This window comes from Sphaerodactylus townsendi, linkage group LG04, assembly GCF_021028975.2.
Source record: "Sphaerodactylus townsendi isolate TG3544 linkage group LG04, MPM_Stown_v2.3, whole genome shotgun sequence".
NCBI lineage: Eukaryota > Metazoa > Chordata > Lepidosauria > Squamata > Sphaerodactylidae > Sphaerodactylus > Sphaerodactylus townsendi.
In genome coordinates, this window is record NC_059428.1 from 51,855,704 (window position 1) to 51,875,098 (window position 19,395).

Below are 19,395 nucleotides of genomic sequence, written 5' to 3' on the forward strand. Positions count from 1 at the left end.
TCTCTACATCAGTGGTGGACTCTAATCTGGAGAATGAAGTTTGATTTCTCACCCCTCTACATGGAATTTACTGGGTAACCTAAGTTAGTCATAGTTTTCTTAGAGCTCTCTCAGCATCACCAACCTCTCAAGGTGCCTATTGTGGGGGAGACAAAGGGAATGTGATTGTAAGCTGCTTTGTGTCTCCTTAAGGTAGAGAAGTGTGGGCTTTAAAAACTTACTCTCCTCCTCCTCCTCTTTCTTCTTCACATTCATAGAATCATAAAATGTTCATAGACTTCTGTTAATCAAAACATTCCCAATCAGAGAAATGTGGTTTATAATTTTCATTGGGAGACAAAGTTTACTGAATACGATATGTTGCAGTTCTCATCAGGACAATATTTTGAGCATTTCTGCCATTTTAAAAAACATCCTATAGTTTCTGATCTATACAGAAATACTTAACATGGAAATATGGCCCTATACACCCATTATGCAACCCGGAATGTGTGCCATATGTTCTATAGGTAAAATTCCAGTGAACTTTTCAATGTTCAGAACAGACATCTCCAACCTGCTATATACAGTGGAAAGATTAACAAGACACCCTGGAAAAATAAAAACTATTTTGTGAACAACATTTTTCATAATAAGAAACAGGATGGAATTCCTCCTGATGGTATCTTTTTTACTTTCAGGAGAGCAGTCCCAGAGTTTCATAGCGCCCCAGAAAGAACTCAGTCTGTGTGACATCCTTCTGCCCAATGCAACCCAATGCTTTTCGGCTGGTGAAAAAAAAGGAACATGGGTCCCCCTTGACCACCAAATAGGGACATGCATGGACAAAAGACATGTAGGATGGGGGTTGCATTAAAGAATAGAGCCAGTTGATGTTGAGCAAAAAAGCAGCTTGTATCTACCCAGTTTTCTGTCTCGCTTTATCTTTTTTTCCTACTATCTGGTCCAGTGAAACGAGAATATTCACCTTTCCCCCTTTTATTGTTTATTATTTATTATTTAGTTTTTATACCCCCAGGGTACATAGTTTTTTCTATCCCCGGGGGCTCTGGGCAGTGTACAACATAAAATCTACCACAACCAAACAGGGAGCAAAATTAATAAATTACAAAATTACACAGGCTCCATCAATTTAAAATATATTACTAAATCCCTTTAAAAACAGCAGTTAATAAAAGGAAAAGGCGTCCAGCGAGACCCATATTTAAAACCCTCCCCAAGAGGGGGAGAATGGCAAATCCCCTTAATATAAAGGGACCCTGATGGAAAAAGAGCAAGAGGGGGCACCTCACTCAGCGGCTGGTCACTCCAAGGGCCCAGTGAAACAACTCAGTCTTACAGGCCCTGCAGAATTCACCGAGATCCTGCAGGGCCCGGACAGCTGGAGGGAGAGTGTTCCACCAGGCAGGGGCCAGAGCCGTAAAGGCCTGGCCCGCGTGGAGGCCAGCCGCATCATTGAGGGGCTGGGGACCACCAGCAAATTAGCCTCTGCTGAGCGTAGAGGCTGAGTAGTGCATTAAAATGTTATGCTACAGTACTTCATGTCTTTCAGCATCCTGAACAGCATCGTCACATTATTGTGCAATCTAAAACATTTTTATTCCACTGAATAAAATGGAACTTACTCCTGAATGGAACTGCTTAGGGTTGTTCCCATCAGGATCAAGAGTTGATTAGGGCAGAATTTCATAATATCATTTTTAGCATCTGCCATTTCTCTACTTCATTCCATTTCTAAAAACACTGATTAAACCCTACTCAGTTATGGACAGTCCAAAAGCTCTCAGTCACCACCTCTTGAATGCAGGCATTAAAACATGCAGCCAACTCACTGTCTAGCTGTTTCTGTGGCCTGAAGTAACAGGCAGGGCTTCTCAAGTCATTTACATACCTGAACCAGGTGCCTCTAGGTGCCAGCAGTGGCCATAGTTGTCCTGAGCTGTCCTCAATCAGAAGATTGTAGCATTGTTTCCCTCTCTTGTTGTATATGTTTTCAAGTAATTTATGCTAAAACAAAACAAACAAACCACTATGATTAGACTTTACTGCAATGGTTTAGACAAGTCTTTAGTGAAATGTAATATGCTGGGGATTGTTACTGAGGACATTTGTGTCACTTTTGACAGCTTGATTTTGTGTTAGAATAGTTGGATTTGGGCTAATATGTTATGATTATATAATACATTTTCTGGTGAATTTTTGTTCTGTAATGCAGAATCTGTGGGCACATTTGGAATTCTGATATGGCATGGTGGGTGCAGTAACAAAATGGCTGTGCAAAATGGCTGCCACAGGAGATGGAGCCAGCCACAAAATGATTGTCACAGCTTAACTTCAATAATACAGTATAGATCCTTGTGCTGTGATAGCATCTGTTGCCAAAACAACATTTAAAAAAAATCTTCACAGCCAATCAAGTCTCCAATAGTCAATCAGATGTCTTACTGGGCCAAAATCCTACCTACCTGACACCGTCGACTTCCTAAAAACACATGGAGGGCACCAGAAATGGTTTAAGCAGGTGCCATGATGCTCATGGGCACCATATTGGAAACTTTTGCTGTAAAGACTTTTGGGTTAACTTGTCCCGCAAATGTGGTCCATACCAGTGCTTTGTATGTAAACAACAATAATAATAGCATGCCAGTACTCACATATAAAGTTTTACCAATTCCCACCAATCTCCCCTTTAAGAGTTGGGAGAAGCTGCCCCGCCCAAAGGTTCCAGTACTCACTCAGTACCAGTTAGTACCACCATAAAAAGCCCATGTCAATACATATTTTAATACAGTGATAGTCACTCAGTGGCCTGGGGGTCACAAGTGCCACTGTGTCCATATGCATAGATAATCAGCATGGATGCCTGAATATGTGTTTATTCTGTTATATCTAGGGATTGGTTTTGTGAAAAAAATCTGGGTTCATTTTTCATATACAGACTTATAGAAATTGGATGGATATGTACAAATTCACTATGCATATAGTCTATGCTTGAATAATAAACACAGATTGAACACATGTGCTGTGGACATGTGGAAAGGGCTATCATACTTGCAGTACAGGTCTGCTTGCAGGGAATAGGATGAAATAAAGACATTGTTGCCTTATTTGACTGTATGTATCATGGATTTTGTTTAACTGCTCAAATGGCTCTGCAGTAAACTAGCAAAGCTCTTTGAAGGTTCATTTGTGCCTGTGATACAACTGTAATCTGTATATCCAATACACAATTATTTCTATTTACATGCTTTTAATCTAATGCTTTCCTTTTCTAGACAAATGCATTTACTGAGATATATTGCAATAAGACACATTCTTCCACTGTAATATTTCAGCAGAATGTTATCATAACATACATTTTTTACTCCGATGTGTAATTATGAAATCTGACTGCTCCCAGAAAAAGTTCAGGGGAGTGATGCAGCACTTATCCAGAGCATTTGTAGCAGTTCAGTTCCACTGACATCTGCACAGGACTGTGTGACAGAACTGCATGCCCTTTGGCTGAAGCAGCTGAAGGACTGTTTTTGTTTCCAATATGTTTCCTAAGATATGTCATGAGTTAATTGCGGTGTGGAATGAACACTGTCATTTCCCTGTTTACAGATAATTATTTGCAGAGATGCTCCGCTAACTACATGTTGATTGGATCATGAGTATATGTTGGTGGGAGGGGGAATCCCTTCAGCCATTTCGGTGGAATTCAGTATAGCCAAACCCTACATTGCAAGGGAAGGATGGCTTCCACCCAAAGCCACAGTCCCTTTACCTCCCTCTGATTTCCCCCCTCTCCAAGAATATGTAAAGATACACTGCAGTAAAACCATTGATTTGCCAAAGGAAGAGTTTTTAAATGTATTAATAATTAAATGTATAGGCTGCCTTTCCTCAAATGGGCTGTGCCTGGCAGTGACTCCCCAGGTCTGGAGGCAGAGGTAGGGTTGCTAGCCTCCAGGTGGTGGCTGGGTATCTCCTGCTATAACAACTGATCTCCAGGCAACAGAGGTCAGTTCACCTGGAGAAAATGGCTGCTTTGGAAGGTAGATTCTATGGCATTACACCCTACTGAAGTTCCTTCCATCCCCAAATCCCATCCTCCTCAGGCTCCACCTCTCAAATCTCTAGGTAATTCCCAACACAGAGCTGGCAATGCTAGGCAGAGGTCTTCCACAACCCTTACTGCCTGGGTCTAATTGGAGATGCTAGAGACTGAATCTGGGACTCCGACATGTAAACAAACCCTTAAGCCATGGCCTCTCCCTGAGTGGTGTGATTTTATCATGCTCAATTTTCCTGCTTATGCTCCAGCTCATTGACTATCATTTGCTTGAGGGTGAGAAACTTTAAGGGTGACATAACATTTTTCTTGCATATAGAAAATTAGTTTATCAGGAAGAAAGATTAGCCTTCTCTCTGACACATTAAGTTTCTATGCCTAAGAATTATTTTTTGGATTGAAAAAACATTCAGTTGAAAACATACACATGCAACATGAAGTTGAACACACACACACACACACACACACACACACACACACACACACACACAAACCCCGCATCATCTGTTAAACATTCATATATTGGAAATCTGCCTTGGGTTTACCTATCATGTTCTGTCAGCAGCTCCTTATAAATTCCTTTTATAGGCTTTATTGTATTATAGGTGCCATTAAAATATCACTGTGATTGAACATCTTTGAAATAGAATGTTCCCACTAGATGTAGTGCAAATAGCATTCTGAATGATGTTCAGGTTCATAAAAGAAAACTTTGTTCTGCCATCTGCAGTAGAATAGGATATAAAAATACAAGTTTCTATAGCTAGCCAGTACCTGAAGGAAAACATATGTTGTATGCTACACCTGCAGGTTGCTATGTTTATATGACCAACAGCAAGGAGCCCCTAAAATTTCACAACAGATTTCTGCCAGTGGACGTGTTATAAATCCCTACAGAGCTAAACAAATTAGCCTTTTTTCATATTGTGCTGGGCATCTCACATGACATTCCCAAATAAGGCATTGTACTAAAAGCCAATTCTTATTACAAGTAATGACTTAACTGCAATGGAATTATAACACTATGAATAACAGTGGTTTTCCCTATAAATTCCTCTGCTACTCTGAAAATGCCAGAGCAACCCATGCAAATGTGCTTCTTGCTAATCAGTTTAAAAAAAAACCAAGAAGTCCAGAGTGCTTTAGAAGTGCTGTTGATTTGTAAATACCAATGGTTCATTCAACAGCTGGAAGAAAAACCCACAAAAATACCATAGTTTTGTGAAGATCAGTGTGACTGTTGACACATTCTTTTAATATTTTAAATGTAATTAAAGGAGCAATTTATTTGTTTATAAAAGTAAGCTACTATAAATGAACAAGTAGGGATCTGCAAAGATTTGCAGGGGGCACCTTATTTTCCCTTTGCTTACTGTTTCTTCTTTCTCTTCCCTGAAAGCCTCCATAGCTCCTTTTTGGGCTTACTTTACTGTTTTCCACTCCTGAGTCAAGCTATCTTTATCTACCCACAGCCATCAGCTTTCCCTCTTTCTGTCTCCCTGCCAGTCCCTCTCTGGGAAAACTATAGCTGATTTGTGCAGTGTGGCCACCAAGCATGACTCAATTGAATATTGGCAGTTGCTGGGCCCAGCTGTACAAAAGGGAAGGGGCAAGGACTTGCAGGGATCATATTATTTCCTTCTGTACCTGCTTACCTACACTACGTCCTTTTTTGCTGGCCAAGGGGAGGACATCAGTTATTGGTCCATGAATAAACACACTGCACAACATTCTTGTGACATGAAATTGGCCACAGCCTGGTGTTATTGATTATTGGCATAGGAAGCTGAGACACAGCATAGAGGGCAGATCCTGTTGCTAGGCAGCACATCTGCCAACCCCAACACACACCATTTCCTGTGCCCTGTGTTTGGGAATCGGAGTAGCAAGTTGATGAGAACTATTCGGGCACTAGTCACTAAATTGATCTCCCATTGCTGCCATGAGATGTGGCCCACTGGCAGCCCACCACTTGGGCATGCAGCACCGAGGCCCATCCTATCCCCAAGGGTCCTTAGGGGCCCCCAGACTCAGCATCCCCCAAAATGGATCCATCCCCATGCACAACCCGTCGAGTTGTGACAAGAAGAAATGAACACCTTTACCAAGATAGTACCCAGAGCAGAACTAAAAAAAAATGCAACCTGAACCATGCAGTGAAGACTGGGCAGGCAGGAAGACCATCGGGGTGGAAGCCAGAGAAGTGCCTTGCTTGGCCATATTAGGCCATGCACTTCCAGGTCCTGCCTCAGGCAGACTTGGCATGCCTGCACGAGTCAGGCAAAATACAGCCTGACCCACATGGGGCTGAACAGCTGGCTCAGAGGAACAGACCAGCCTCCCGCCTCCCCATGATAGCAATGGTGGCCTGGGGTAAGTCCCACGCTGTTCTTTCTTCTCCACGCAACCCCCACCTTTTTGCTTTCATCCTTCCTTCCTTCCTTCCTTCCTTCCTTCCTTCCTTCCTTCCTTCCTTCCTTCCTTCCTTCCTTCCTTCCTTCCTTCCTTCCTTCCTTCCTTCCTTCCCTCCCACCCACCCACCTACCCACCCACCCACCCACCTACCTACCTTTTATCTGTCCCCCCCACCCCCAGTGGTCAGCTATATTTATTATTTATATACTCCATTTACTTAATTTATATTCTGGCTTTCTCCACAATGGGGACTCAAAGCACTTTACATCATTCATGTCACCTCCTAGGTCCTAATCTGAAACTCTAATCATGATACCATGGTGGTATTCTTGGAAAGGCTGATGCTGAAGAGCAGCAAGTAATGGAGCAAGTTCCCCAGTGACAGCAAATCACCTGGTGATTGATGTCAGGTCTGACTCTGATGAGTTCTCCCCCAGAAGTCAAAACAGACCTGAAAAAGACCTGTTCCCTTTCTTTTTAATGGCACAAAGACTTGACGGCTGACAATCCAGTTGTGGTTTCTAAGCAAGATTAAGGAAGGGTGTTTGTTTCTTTAAACCATAAGTGCTGCTTCTGTCATTTTGGAGGGGTTTAACCCCCCCCCCCCCAGCTTTTTAAAATATATTTTTCAGGTTTCTCTGAAAACCTTGGGGATTCCCCAAGTTTGCAGGAAAATATTCTCTCTCTTCAGCTTTCTCTGCTTGATGGATTTAGCTATCTGCAGAAATATAGAAATATAAAGAACAAGTAAGATGTCTAGCATGGTTCATAGGGAGTCTGATGTCAACACTTAAGAATTCAAGCACCTGAGAGAGCTGCATTTTTTAAACTCCCAGTTACATTGCAAGCAAAGATAGAGGTTCACATCCATACTTGGAAATTGGAAGCCAAGCTAAGAAGCACCTGTATTTTTTCCACAGCATTCCCAGGAAGTCTACCATTCAGGCATTGACCACAACTAAACCTTCTGAGCTTGTCAAAATTATCGCTTCTTATGTCTTCCAATTATGTAGATGGGAGTTAGAAGTACATGGGATGTAATAAGACACAGGCCATATATTTGCAACAGGTTCATACCAAGGACTCAGGAACTCTAGCAATACATTTCCGATGTTCCATGGTATTTGGGATACTGCTCTGGAAGTCTTCTATTTACAAGAAATGAGGGCTGGTCTCCCACAGGATGGCATGAAGAAAGATCACCTTTTTATCTAGCAGGTATTTTTACACAAAGGTAAGGGAGCTGTTGATCAAAGTTTAGGTCCAGCAGGAGGATTCAGGACATTTAAACCATGTGATACTCTTAATAAAGTCATAACGGGATCTACATTTTGTAGTGGGCTCAGAATAAAGAGCTACGAAGAATAATTTCCTTTTGACTGTAACATTTCCATAATACTTTACTATGTAGGTGTTGTGATGGAAAGTGCCATCAAATCACAGCTGATTTTTGGTGACCTCATAGGGTTTTCAAGGTAAGATACTTTTGGAGGTGGTTTGCCATCTGTCTCTGCATGGGTTGAGAGAGTTCTGAGAAAACTGATTGACCCATGGTCACCTAGCAGTTTCATGTGGAAGACTGGGGCATGGAACATGGTTCTTCAGATGAGAGTCTTCCACTTTTACACCATGTATATTACTGTTATATTATATTGATAGATTATATTGCACAACTATCATCTTTAATAATTATATTCAAACACAGACACACACACATATATGTACACACATACACACACACACACACGTATAAAACTACTTACTCAGCTGATGACCTTGCACAGCTTTTAAACCAAGCTCCTAAAATATAATGTTCCAATCAACTTGGTTCTCTCTAAAAGTGCCATGGGTTCTTATGGAATGTTCAATCTTTAAAATGTTTTTTTATACACAATGTATACCTTGTCTCCCTAACATGTATTTGTACTACTGAGCTTGCAAATACATTCCTGTTGCCTGCCAAGTGTTTTTAGGAAGTGGGTGAGGCCACAGAAGGCTTTCACCCAACAGGGCAAAATTGACTTTTGGAAATTTGATTAGTTGTGCAGATTTTTTTTAAAAAAATGTTTCTTTGACAGTAACTGCCATCACAGCACATGAATCAACACTGTGTTACTGATGTTAAGCTGTGCTAATCATTTTATATCTGGGTCTGCCTCCTGTGGCAACCATTCTATGGCAGCCATTTAGTTGCTGTGCCCACCATACCCTGGCAGATTTTCAGATGTGCCTGAAGGTTCAAAAAGTTTGGGGACTTCTGATGTGCACCACTTATTATACGCTGTTTTATTAATACAGAAATAATAACAAAGCATTTGTGAGTTTGGTGGGAAACATTTTATATGAGGAAGCAGAAATTGGTGCAGAATACAAAATATACTGTGAATTGAATTTGCACCAGGAAATCAACATACAATGAGGATTTTGGGTTTAAAGCATCAGGGGTAAGAAGTGTGGAATCTCCTTAGATTATATTGTCCAAGGCTTTCATGGCCAGATTCAACTGGTTGTTGTGGGTTTTCTGGGCTGTGTGGCCATGGTCTGGTGGATCTTGTTCCTAACATTTCACCTGCATCTGTGGCTGGTATCTTCAGAGGTGAATCAAAGAGGGAAGTCTGTGACACACTGTGTCTCTCCCTAGATTGTTTGCTGCTACAGACTAAATTGATTACTCCTCAGGTAAGATTAGTCAAGGTATTGTAAAGATATCTGAAATAGTTTTCAACTGATTCCAAAGACTGCAGAATCATGCTGTTCTGAGATCAAGGAATTGCTATAGCAAAATCCAAAACATTTTTAATAGTCTCAGTCTGCCACCTGGTGGCCTTGGCCATTAGTTACAAATTATAGTGCTTTCTTGTTCACAGTTTTTAAGTCTGCTATAGAAGATCAAACACAGCTGCCCATTGGATTTGATCAAAATATTTTCCATTTCTCTAGCTATTCCTGTTCAAGATGTCATTTTGAGACGGTTTACTGGTGGTGTATGCATTTATCATGCTTTCAGTTGTTCCCAAAATTTTGACAAAATGTTCATAATGTTGGTGGTGATAGTTTATAAATCTAACAAACCAGGTTTTATATCAGATTTTCACCATAACTTGGCCACAGAATCTTCTACAAAAGATTATAATATGTGGCTATGACATAATAAGATGCATATGCTCTTGAAGAAAAACTATAAGACTACATGGACCTTTGCTGTGACCAGGCAAGGACAATCCTTAAGTTCTCATCAGGGACAAAACAGGATGCTAAAATGAGCCCAGCAAAAGGAAACAGCCCCTCCTGCCACCTCTCCCCTTTGTTCACTGTTCCCCCACACAACTGGAAAGACAGATGTCACTGTTGTTTTGGATTTTCATTTTAGATCACAGTTTAGGATATTTTGTCACAGGAAGCCTGAGAGTTTACATTTAGGTTCCCATACAAATCTAACAAGGTTTTTTTTTCGTTGTAACTAACTTACAATTTTCAGCCTTGAAGGATAACTAATGAATAAAAGGTTTGATGCCCAGAATAAATCCAAAAACAAATGAACAGAGTTTGCAATAATTTGCAGGGGATGAGAGATACTTAAAGTTGCCTTATATTATGCCTTTAAAGAGCACAGATCAGAAGGTTGGTAAAATCATGTACTGACTGAAGCAATAGTTTGTATGTAAGCTGGCCACATCCTCTAACTTCTGAATCTCTCATGTCTGGAATTCAGTGAAATCTGCTTTTCCCTTGCTGGGGGGCAAAACTCTGGATAAGAAACTTTGAAATAAGTAACCCTTTTACTTAATGTTGTCTTGCTAGGAATGGGTGCAAGATGTATGCTTACATAGGATTAATTTCTATGGAACATATCCAGTTTAATGTTCAATTTTATTTAATTAGAACTAGAGTAGTGAAATTATTTCTAAATAAAATGTGAAAGAAATACAAAAGAATACAAAAGAAATTTAAAAATAATATATTGGATGTTTATTGGCTGGAAAATACAGGCTCATTGTGAACCTGGAACAAACTTAATAAGCCTCATTGCCTCCCTTAAATATTAGTGGTTGTGCCCAGCAAAGATTGAATGTTGTAATGGAACATTCAGCCATCAAGAAGCACAATGATTTAGTGGTTCATGTGTTTCTTTTATGCAATTAAAGAGGTTTTAATCTCCATGTGGATGTTTGAAGTAATGTTCCTCAGTGGCGAAGCCACCGGGGGTGTGTGTGCAACACACCGGGTGCACCGATTCTGGTCACGTGGGGGGCAGAAAAATCCCCCACCCCCGCGGCCCCCACGCTCCCCCTGTGGTGCCCCCACACTTCTATTTTGTGGCGCCCCCCCACAGCACTCCCCCACGGTGCACTCTCCACTTACTTTTAGGAATGGAACATCCCAGAGAAGAAGCCTGCATGTGTTGCCTGGGCCTGGTGGGAACTACATTTCCCAAGGGTTCCTGGGAAATGTAGTTCCCACCAGGCCCAGGCAATGCAGGCAGGCTTCTTCGGCCTGCTCCTTTCCTAAAAGTAAGTGAAATGAAGTGCTGTGGGGGAAGGGGTGCCGGGGGGAGGCAGGGGGCCGCGGGGGGTAGGGGCGCCACGGGGGGCCCCCAAAAAAGCCAGAGTGCACACCAGGCGCACTCTGGCAGAGCTACGCCTCTGATGTTCCTTCACCGTTGGGTCTGAGAAACTGCCACATACTGTGCTCCTTCTTACCAGCTGCACTGGGCCCAGGCTGCCATTGGGTGACACAGGGCACCATTGTGGTGCTCCTTGCCAGTTCCATAATGGTGTGTGTGTGTGTGTGTGTGTGTGTGTGTGTGTGTGTGTGTGTGTGTGTGTGTGTGTGTGTGTGTGAAGACTTGAGGAAGTGGCTAGCCAATTTATACCTTATTTATTTAAACATTTATATCTTGTGGTTTAAGGCATCCCTGCTTATCATACTTTGAAAAGTTAATAACCAAAATCATCTGACAATGATACAACCGAACCCTGTACACAAATATCCAGTCTTAACAGCGACCACTCCAAAACCACTCCAAATATCTATCATCTACAGGTGCTCATGTACTATAACCTATGGTTCTATCCTAACTGAAGGGATGCATAGCAATAGAACAGAGCAAAGGTGATGTAATCTGTTTAGAGCATAGAAAGCAGGGCGGCTCTCCCTTCCCACCCAAACATAATTTGCACTTTGCCAGCAATCTGAGTTGTCCTTTCTTTTTACATGTGAGTAGTCAATAGAGGCACAGAGATGGTACCGTTAGGAAATAATTTGCTCTTTATATCAGCCAGGAACACCTGCATGGCTGTATAAAATGGTCCAGCTATACTGAGGAGTACTTAACCCCGACATACCACTGGACATTTCAACCTAATTTGATTCTGTTGAGTATATCTGTTTTGTTTCTGGCAGCCCAGTTTAGAAGGAAGGGGTGTTAGCTTCATGACGGCCGGGCACGGAGCAGCCCTGCTGCCTCCAAAAATGTTCCCAGTGGCACAGGATGTTAAAAAAAGAGGAAAAACTTACTGGTGGTACTGCAAGTCTCCTATACATCACAATAGGTTGTATCTGCCTTTCAGGTGGTGTATATCACCAGAAGCAAAGGGGAGGGGGGCATTCTTGGGCTGAAAGTCCTCAGGAAGCTGACTAAAGTTGGCCCATCCCCAGGAATGCGCCATCAGCACTGATGTAGGCTCCTGCACTTGAGGAGCACTGATGCAGCTGCAGCATTTGTGCCCCAGAGTTGCAGAGCCACATGACTCCTTGTTGCCAGTGTAAGTGGCCCATTGCCAGTGCAGATGCCACTTACACTGCGTAAAATGGCACCTGTACCAGCAACTGTGTTACACTGGTTCCTTAGCTCTTTTGCCCCCCTTTTGGATTGCACTGAAAGATTCTCCTATGAGAACAGACTATAAAACATTATGATTGTGTACACAAAAGAGTTAAAACTGGCATTTTTGGAGGCAGTTTAATTTTCAACAGATGTTTTGATCATCTGCTCAAAGGTTCCTCTCTTTCCAGCCGCTACTACAAGTTTATGGTTTTCTATATCTCAATTTTCTTTTAAAACTTAAATAGGAAGGAAGATTGCTTCTTTTATGTTCATGGTAATGAGATTTATAATAATACCAATTCTCCAGTCGCAGCATTCAGCCTTCGGACTCATTCCCAAGAACACACCTGCGCCATGCCAGTATCCCAGCTTGACAAATGGACTCACTTTTCAATGGAGTTCAATGAAAACTAATATAAGAGACCTTGTGTTCAGTACTAAGAAATGCAGATTGGAGAGTGGAAAAAGGAAGATGGGATACATAAATTGGAAAAAAAATTGAAACAGGACACAAACAACTCATTCACAGTTCATATCCCACAGATTTCATATCTGCATAAAACAATTGTGGGGAAGGAGACCCTGCTTACACTTGATGCCCTCAGATTTGATAGGCCTCAGAATTAGGATAATTATGAAACCACAACCATGAGAGAAACTCATCTCTATACTACCATGGAAACGTGCTCCTTTATTGCAAAGATTTGGCAGACTATCGGTTACTTTTTCTTGAGGCCATCCAGAAGAAATTTTCAGCGAGATCAGACAGGGAAATAGTTTCATACTTGCTCAGTGACCATCATCCCCACACTACTGAGTCAGTCGCTAGGTTTTTAACTAAGGCACTTGGATCAAGAGAGAAACCTTTTTGTAAGTTTTAGTCGTTTGATTTTAACACATTTTGTACACCACCACCTCTTTTACGCCATTAAAGGTTTTTGTATTTGTATTTGTTTGTATACTACCATAGTAGACTGGCCTCATCCCTCATTCCCATGATTTTCTCATGGGAATTCAGAGGTTAAGAATAATTTGATATAGTTAAAACAAACTAGAAGGGTAATTTGATCTTCTAGAGGATATGATTTGAGTCCTACCTACCCTTTCCTGTTTCCTACTGTAAACTGAAATTTTGCAATATTCTGGGAGGATAGAGGTCTGATGTAGGAGGAAGAACTGGCAAAAATCATCCTTCGAGTGAGTGGAGACTTTACTCAGAATCCAATTTGTGTGTGTGTGTGTGTGTGTGTGTGTGTGTGTGTGTGTGTGTGTGTGTGTTTATACATGCACAGACACATAGAGACACTTAAATACTATTGTAAAATATTAGGCTGAAGGGGAAGCAAGCAATGTTTTAGACTCACGGGCTTTGCTAATGATGATATAACAAACTTGATGCATTTTGGCCTGTTGTCCTGAGTGGATTACTATGAAATGCTGGACTTTGTGTAAGAGATTGTAACTCTGTCATTTATTCACATGATTCAAGCGTTGTATGCTGTTCTTGTACAAACATACTTTCTCCAAAGATATGGTGTCTAGTGACTGCTTAAAGTTTCATATTGCTTGTAAAACTTTTATAGCTTTGCAGGTTTCTTCATTTGTCATCTGTTTGCTAGAGTGAATTGTTTTCAGTGATTTTATTTTATCGTTTTGATTTATTTGTAGCTATTCTTTTGAAGTAGGAGAGGCCATTCTAGATATTACATTAACAGTTTTACAAGTAACACTTTGTTTCATAAGAAAGAGCAGAATTTGGTAATCTACACGAGTAGCAGAAGAAAGTCCGATTGACTACCTTTTCATCAGGAAAGAAGATTGCAAAAATCTGACAGATTGTCAAGTGATAAAAGGAGGCAGGAGCTACTCCACATAGATTGCCAGTAATGAATTATATGTTGACAGGAAAAATGGAAGAAAACTCAGTAATTGCAGAAAAGAGAATTAAGTGTTAGAGAATGATAAATGAAGAGACAGAAAGGCAGTACAGCTTAAGAACACTAGAGAAAATTGAACAGGTTTCTTCAGTGGAAAAGCTGTGAATAGGAATCAAATGAAAGATACAAAAAGCAGAATTAATACATGACAAGAAAGTGGAAAGTAAAGAGGAAAGGGAAACTTAAAAAGCTGTTCCAAAGCTAGAGACCTCACATAAGGAGTCTGGAGAAAGAAGAGGTCCATGTTACTGAGCACATCAAGCACATCATGAAAGGCTTCTGCTGGTCTCTGGGCTGATCTGGTGAAGCGCTGTGTACAGAACAGAGGTTAATAGCATCAATTAATCAGGACTCTTTTGGGTAAGACAGACAATAGATGAGCCCGCACTTCCCAGGCACCTTTTTGGGGCCATTCCTGACAGAGTACTGAGTTGAACGTGGGCAGCTCTGGGAAAGGGCCCACAAGCTGGTAGCCTCTGCATTCCTTGCTGATCTTCATGGCAACTATCTCTGGGAGATCCCAGGTGGGTACTAAATTGCCATAGTCTGTAGCCATACAGGAGGCATTTCTGGGCTGAAGGCTTTTTATTGCCATCTATATTAGGGAGAATAATAGGATTGTCTATTATTTTAATTGTTGATGTTATGCATTGTTTTTACCAGATTATAAGACGCTTTGAGCCTGGCTGTGGCCAGGAATGAGTGGGGTATAAGTTTAATTAATTAATTAACTTATTTTAATTAATTAAAGTAATTGAATAATAAAACAGGATACAAAATCAAATAATAAAATAAATAAATAAATAAATAAAAGTCCTGGCTGAAACCCTGCCAGAGGTAGACAATGACCCAGTCAAGATAGGAGCATCGTAAGGGGAAAAGGAGGGAGAGCTGAACTGGGGTTGTGGTTAGCTGGGATCCCAATTGCTCCTGCACAGATGTCTGGAATGGGAGCCAAAGCAGACCTCACATGAATGCTTGTTCCTGGATTTTGGCCTGTGACAATCCCCTGATTGAATTCCCAGCAAACCCAGTGCTGGCTATCTTTTTTGCAAACTTGCATTTCTCTAATTCCTCTTGAGACTTAGTATAATGGCCCACTGTGACCAGCAATATTTGGTTGTGTATCAAGTCCCATTGAGCTCTCTCTTTGTGAAAAGTGCTCTAAAGGAAGGCCTCATTGTGGTTGATGGCCACCACATCCTCTGCTGCGATGCATGCTCACAGCACATTGAGCCCTTCGGGGGTAGACCGGTTAAGAAATTGAATTTAACAACAACAAACAACAACAACAACAACAAATTTGATCAAGGCCAAAATGGAAAAATCCTGAGATGATGCAATATGCAGATTGTGCAAAGAAGCTGATAAAACTGTAGATCATGTCCTCAGCTGCTGCAAAAAGATTGCCCAGACTGAGTACAAACAGAGACACAACTCAGTGGCCAAGATGATCCACTGGAATTTATGCAAGATTACAACATAAGAACAGCTAAGAACTGGTGGGAACATTGTCCAGAGAAAGTAATGGAAAATGAGAAGGTCAAGATCCTGGTGGACTTTCGAATCCAAACGGACAAAGTGTTGCCACACCAGACATCACTGTGATCAAGGACAAGAAAGTGACCATCATCGACATAGCAGTCCCCGGTCTAGATGCAAATTAAGGCACTCAAGAGGTAGCATCCTACCTGTTTGTGCCTGCTGACCAGAATCCCCAAGCCTGGGGGATGTAGCCAAACAGGATGTTGCTCCACACTTTGCAGAAGGCAACAGCTTCCACCTTCCCACAGCTGCCTTCCTTGGCTGCTGTCTATCCCCCCACATTAATATTGCTGATCTAACCTGCCTTCCAGTAGCCCACTTTGGGGGTATTCTGCAACCGCTACCTGGGTTAAAAAATGAGGGGGGGGGTGCTGCAGTCTGTCCTTAAATCCCTGCTCCCTGATGCTGCTGTGAGAGCCTGTTGAATCCAGTTAGGGGAGACTGCAAGAAAGCAATCTTCTGTCACTAAACAAGCATATGGGTCCAAGCAATCATGTGGGGAATCTCCCCTTCCAAACTATACCAGGTACCCAGCAGGACCCGCTGAAGCAGGACCCAAGTCCAGCTATCCATCAGCCATGGCAAAAGTTCTCCCTTCTGAGCTCTGCCTCACAGGGGAATGAGAGGTCCAGGCTGTGGTGAGCTCACTGCAGTAAAAAAAAACCTCCCTCACTCCCAGGTATCAAAGGTGGATTTCCTACTGAGAAATTAAGCTGGATACACTCCAGTTCCAAAAAGATACAGCATCCTTTTATTGCCGTTTCTCCCTCCCCACTGCAGCATGCGTCTAATGAGGACCTCAAAGTCTATCGTGGTTTCAAGCAATGCAACATTCCCCACAAACACATGATCTGCTCAGTGGATCTTTTGTTCCTCATCCTGATTAGCTCTTGTGTTGTGTTGTGAACTTTTTAAAAACTTTTTTTTTTGCATGCAGCTACGTCGCTACATAGATGCATATGCAGAATTTCCTTGCCTCTGCGTTTGAGCAGCTTTCTTCTGATTGGCTATTGTGTTGGAGCAGGAACAATAGTTCACACTCGGTTTGTTTTCATGCGCAGCTTCATAGATGTGCAGCTTCATCATTCCTAACCAGTCGTTGCTACGCACATGTACATGTTTGCTTTCCCCCTCTTCGCAGACGCGTTTCTTTGTAGCCACAGCAAGCGCGCAACTAAAAAAAGGCTTCACACGCTTTGCACAGCCCACTGTGCTCTGATTGGCTGAAAGGCTCAATGTCACTCCCTAGGGCAGGAAAAATAAGCCAACTCTATCCACTGAATCGCCCCACTGAACTGTCTTTGGCGTAAGTTTTTCAAAAAGCTGCACTTCCATGCAGGTTTCTGAAAAATGCATAAGAGGGAGAGCGCGTGCCAGAACCGGGATGAAGCTGTGTTCGGCACTTAAACCATGGGGAGTCCTTGCACAAACTGTGATTTTTGCCATGAATATCATGGGATAATTTGTTCATGGGGAATCGACCAAAGACAGGGAGGGCATAATGGAAGCTTGCAGCTTCCACTTGCAGCAAGGCACCAATGGCCACAGAGGGAGTATGGAGTGCGATGAATGCTGCTGGAGATTCTCAGTTGCAACTGATATCCATCAAGGTACTGCTGGAGTCTTCCAAAGTCCTGTGGGCCTCTCAGAGTGAAGCCAAGTCTTCCCAATTGCTGCTGAAGTCCCCAAGCACTGTAGACAAACTACAGGAGCTTATATTGAAATACCTAAGAAAAGGCCATGCCTCCAGATTTGGAATAAAATTTAAGTGCTAGAAAAGGTTAGATGGTACATGAATAAGTAACCTTGATCTTCATAGGAGACCTCCTGGGAATAATTAGTTCCAAGGGTGTATGGAGAGAGATAAAAGTATTTATTTATTTATTAATAAACAAACAAACAAATAAATAAATAAATAAATAATATCTCATTTCCTGGAATTCAAGGCAGCTAACAGTGCAACACTGATTTAATAAAAAAAAACAAGGCAAGGCTGGTCAGATATCCCGTTCCAGCAGCTGCCCACCACTTCTACTCCTGGCATTTGATCAGTACGATGGAAGGAGAAGAACTGAGGGGTGGGGGGGATGGCATAGCTTAGATTTAGTGATGACCCAAGATTGATTCAAATGTCCTCACCCCCCCCCCCCAAAAAAGCTCCCACTAGTTAGGGCTGTCAACACTAATGTTACTGACCCAGGATTTATTGCAAACCATTCGTGGATTAAATAAGCAACAACTTTAACTCCTTCTTTGGTTCTCTGACAAGAAGCTGCATTTCCTGTACCTTAAGACTGACTTGCTAAAGCCTTTGTTACAGTTCCCTCTTTGGGTCAGCATAACTATCTAATCTGTAATGTATCTAATCTGGCAAACATCAAGTCACAATGGCACAAATTATCATAAATTCATTTACAGAGTATTAACAGAGAGATTAAAACACAAAAAATAACAAAAATTGTGAAATCTGAAAAGAAGAATTCACTCTCCTCTAAATGCCCTCTATACCTACTCTGGCAAGCCATTCCAGAGAACTGGACCTGCCACCTTCAAGAAAGCCTGTGTCTCAAGAGACAATTTTAAGAGAGGACACTGCAAGAAGGCTTTCTGAAGAACATAGCTGCCACATGGAAACATAGTGGGAGGTGATGTTAAGAATGGGGGACTATGACTCTACACACTTCCTGAACAATGAATATCAGACATCTTCTAGAATATGATCCCAAAAAGCAGGTCCTGCTCATAAACCAGCTGGTTCTTGAGGATAATGGTAATAGCAAAACTTGTGTTCTTTCCACATTAGATTCCCTAAATATTCCTAGCACTGATCAATACGTGATAGACTCATTGCACCAAACAAGACAGTGGCGTTTAACAACTTGGACAACTCTGATAAATTTTATGCCATTTGGAAAAGTTTCCTGGAATCACATGGTGATTAATCGCCAGCAGTTGAAGGTTCTAATTCTGCATTTCTTCCCCCAGTTCTCTGCCCTGTTTCCTTTTTAAATCTTTTCTGTTCTCTTAAATACCCCCAAAGGCTGGAGGGGGTGGGGCAGAGACTCACCAAAATGGTATCCTGTGATATCATGTTGTCATTTCAAGCCAAGAAGAAGAGAAGTCTGAATTTATACTCCACTTTTTACAACCATAAGGAACCTCACAGCAGCTTATAAACTCCTCTTCCTCTCCCCGCAACAGACACCTTGTGAGGTAGGTGAGACTGAGAGAGTTCTGAGAAAACTGTGACTAGCCCAGTGTCACCCTGTAGGCTTCATGTATAGGAGTGGGGAAACAAACCTGGTTTACCAGATTAGAGTCCACTGCTCATGTGGAGGAGTGGGGAATCAAACCCTTTTCTTCAGAGTCTGCCTGTTCTTAACCACTGTACCACAAGAAATTATGTCACTGCATCACAGGATGCTCTAAGATTCACTTGGAACTCACTGTTATTTTTGAGTAAATCCTGGAGCATCCCATGACAAAATGATGTTACTTCTGGCTACATGGCCCAAAACGATGTCATGATATTGGCTACATGGCCCAAAATGCCATGATATTGGCTACATGGCCCAAAACGATGTCATGAATATTCTCCCAGCATTGTAGGATGC